General features: G+C 33.2%; 1 non-coding gene across 1 annotated transcript; it reads right to left on the reverse strand.

Moving 5' to 3' along the window:
* Positions 1–1,220: 1,220 nt before the first annotated feature.
* On the reverse strand, positions 1,221–1,292 carry TRNAH-GUG (transfer RNA histidin (anticodon GUG)). Its single transcript has one exon. It is a non-coding gene; the product is annotated as a tRNA-His (tRNA).
* Positions 1,293–4,258: the final 2,966 nt, after the last annotated feature.

Raw genomic sequence — 4,258 nt, forward strand, 5'->3', positions numbered from 1 at the left:
GCTTAGTATTTTTTCTTGGAAAACTACAGAATTGTTGTAACTTCTGATTTATTTTACTTTTCTGTACATATGTATATCGAAATTATATTAAACTTTGAGTAACATTGTGAAGAGTTTCTTTTTCCAAAGGTAAGCACAATTAATGGAAATACATATCAGTAATCAATCAGAAAAACTTACTGCGGTATTTCATTCCCAGATATTTCCATCAAATTTTTTTATAGAGGTTGTCTATGAATGAAATATATTTTCTGAACATAATTAATTGACTCCCGATCGATCATCTCGTGTAAACTTTCTAATATGAGGGACTTTCTGCTAGGGAACCACACACATTAGTTACCCCAGAAGTGATTCGAGAACTACCATATCTTGAAATCTGTGGATGCAAGTACAGGATGTCCTATAAATTCGTTAATAGTTTAAAAATTCATAAATTGTTGAAGGAATTGTTATATTTTAATGCAGTGTTTGGGATAATTTGGAATAAAACACATACTGCATTCAAATACATCAGCTCCTCCGATTTTTATAAATTTTTAAAATATTTACGAATTTATGGGACACCCTGTATATAGAAATTTCAAAGTAATAATTACAAGTAGAAACTCCAAACATTTTACAGTGAAAACTACTTTAATGAGTGCTCCAAAAAAACAAAAAAAAAACAGTTGAAATTTTATGCACTTCCCCGTAACTTGAAAATTTGCTATAAATTGTATAAAACTTTTACAAATTTATTTTTGCAATGCATAAATGTAATGAAACCTCTCTCTCTCTCTCTCTCTCTCTGAAGCGGGGATTACATTACAAAAGTTTAATAAAAGATCTTTCACAAAACTTTAAAAAAGAACAACCAATAAACCAAGTTATATAAAATAACTTCTACAATAATATGTGTGTGAGAGATCTTTTACTAAGGTAAAAAGAATGAAAAACAACAAATAAGCCTATTGGTTACATTCTAATGTAACCGGCAGGCTTTTTGGTTGTTTTCAAGTTTTATATAAGAACTTTTATGAAACTTGTATAATGTAATATCCCGGCCAAAGAAGGGTTCACACTTACTGCTCCAGAAAACTGACCCTTCCGAGATTAATTGTAAAAGAGAGAGAGAGAGAGAGTATAATTTCAACATCAGTGTATATTATTCATCATCTCTCTGAAAATGTTTGAATTTAGGATGGTTAGGATGATTTCAAAAAAAAAAAAAAAAAATTTGCCGTGACCAGGATTCGAACCTGGGTTATTGCGGCCACAACGCAATGTACTAACCACTATACGATCACGGCTACGTTTTAGCTTCGTTTACTAAAAGCATGCTAACTGTTGCAAGACGGCCTAATACAGAGCCTAACCCATATTGCTCAGTAGGGCGTGTTCGATTATTTGTTTCCTCAAACGTCTTATGCGATAGATAATGGAGGGGTGGGGATCGGCTAAAAACTGCACGAATTCTAATTTCTAGATTTGTTTAGGGACATTCTCAAGATAAAGACAATCATTTCGAGCATCAAAAATGCGGGTGGAACATAAATTTTATTATGTTCATCCCGAAAAAAACCAAAATTATTCTCTCAGTTCATTTCGAATACTTTTTTACTGAATTTATGGACTGTAAATAATGTAGTCAAAATAACGAGAATCTATCCGACTATATAAAATAGTTGAAGATATAAAAAATAACTGGTTATAGAGAGAAAGCGAGTTGAAAATTATGAGATTTTCCAACACGCTATAGTGTTGGCAAAATTCTCCAAAAAAGTCCATTTTTCTTACTCTCCGTTAAAAAATTGAACCCAAAGTATGAATTTTTGATCCCTTATCAGCGATTTCACAAGCTCCTCGTAAACATTACTCTGAGGTACTTCAGAGACGGATTCATGGCTTTGCTGCATGTGGACTATTCGAATTTTACCGTCTTTCTCCTGCTCTAATTTGTTTTTTTTGACCGCCAATTACAGTCGACCCCGTTTGATCGGATATCAACAATTACTGCACACAATATTCGATTATGTGGACTGATCAATTCAACTGAAATTTTACAACGTTAGTGTAGTTTGTATATTGAAAACTGATGAAGGATCTCGATATTGATAAAGCTTCTCGAATAAATCAGACATCAAAAATGAAAATTATATTTAATTGCAATGATCACAATACCTAAGATTTTTACTTTTCATTAGGAAAGGTGGCGTTCTCTATTGGCTCAAAAAAGAATAAAAAAAAATTAATTGTATGTATTGAAGAGACAACTTGAATACGTGAAGGCCAGTACCTACTCTCAAACGCAATTTTTTAAATCTTAACTTAGCAACATACAGTGCAACCTCCCGTAACAAACACTTTCTGCTAACAGATACACTTATTAATAAACTTTTTTTTTCCGGTTTTGAGTTTGTGGTATAGAACTCCTAATAATCACTTTGCGATCAAGGACGTAATATTGCGTCCAAATGCCAGTGGAATACAATCAAACAAGCTCTATGTTTTCTTCCCTTTCTTCTGAGCACCGTAAGGCTTTGGTATAACCCTACGAAGTTGTTCTTTTTACTTAATTTTATTTCTATACAATTATTAGTGTCTTTTTCCCCTACATATGATGTATCCTTCTACTATATGCGTATAAGGCCGGGATTACGCAATAAAAGTTATATAAAAGTTCGTTTATAAAACTTGAAAAATGCAACCAATAGGTGGATCAGTTAAGTTCGCTCGAATGTAACAGATGTGTTTATTGGTTACATTTTTCAAGTTTTATAAAATAATTTTTATCAAAGTTTTATAGTGTAGTACCAGCCTAAGAGCAAAAAAGAAATCTACCTCGTATAACTATTACCTCTTATCTGCACATATGTATTATACTGGTTTCCTTTCATTTTTTTTGTTTTTTTTTTCCATTCAAATTCTTTACCTTTCTTTGAAGGTAAAATCCCTCTTTTGCGGACACTCGTGAGACAAAAAAATTCTCTGTAAAAAAGGGTTGACTGTATCAGAGCGGGTTCCTGTTTAAATTGCATTATACAGTATTAAAATAAGTGAAATGGTTCTTTATTTGAACATGATAAATTCTGACAATATGAGATGCGTTTAAAGCCATGAAAATACATAATTATAGCATGGACACGCAGTTAAAATTACAAAAGAAATATTGTTCAAAGTTTACACACTGAATTTGCATCTTTTGGAAAAATCGATTTTCGGTGTGTTTCGCTGAGTACTCTTAACTACTTTCAAATGTATTTTAATATATTGGTGTCTCGAGACTAAATCCGATGACTCTCCGTCATTTGTTTTCATAGTATTTAATCAATACATTGAATTCATTTGCACGAGCACGAACTCCAATTTTACGTTTTTCACTGTATTCCAGACTTAATTTTTTTTCTCTTATTGATCGGGGATGACGATTATACTGGAGCTATGAATACATTAAACAGCTTGGAATAATGCAGAATATATTCTACATTCGTGATTTCAGATTCTAAACGGACATCAGTTGCCAAACATTGACAAACAACTTTAATCCGAAATTTCATTCAAAAGTAGCCAAATACAGTATAAAAAATTCGCTCAAATATATTGAAACCGAGGTGCTGCCATCTAATGAGCATAATTCGAACAAAATATTGTAATTTTTCGGTGTCCGTATAGGGATTTTAGCCCAATGGCACGAATGATGAAAATGGTATCCGTGACCGCATCTGAGGGTGAAATGAATTATTTAAATAGCCTTTTTGCCAAGAAATTTTTATTTGGCTGGCCACAAAAGAGGGGTGACCGGTAGCAGGGGGTTTTACTGAGTCATAGTAAGCAGGGACCTTTAACATTGTTTCTACACACACACACACACACACACACATATATATATATATATATAGCCTCCCTTCCTGTAAATACGCCTCTGGATACTTCTAACAAAGGATGGACACAGAAAAGTCACATTTTTTAACTCCCTCTCCATATTTATAGGCTTTACCACAAAACACACAGGATACGTGACGATTTTATTTGACTTTTTTCTCGCCCAGGGACTAAGACAGTACCAGTGCTCATTTGACCGGAACTTGGAGTTTAAAAGTCTGAGAACAAATCGTGCTGAAAAAAACCTCACGATAAGTAAAAAAATGTTAACGACTGCCCATACAGCCATGGAATTGAGCGGTGATACAACAACTGAGCATTTCAACTTCTTCGGCCAGTATGCTAAATTGTTTTGAGAATAGGAGAAATTCTACGCAAAAACCGTAGCTATAAG

This window comes from Pholcus phalangioides, unplaced genomic scaffold (assembly GCF_987345545.1).
Source record: "Pholcus phalangioides strain wild (caught in Gottingen) unplaced genomic scaffold, Ppha-v1.0 ptg000001l_1, whole genome shotgun sequence".
NCBI lineage: Eukaryota > Metazoa > Arthropoda > Arachnida > Araneae > Pholcidae > Pholcus > Pholcus phalangioides.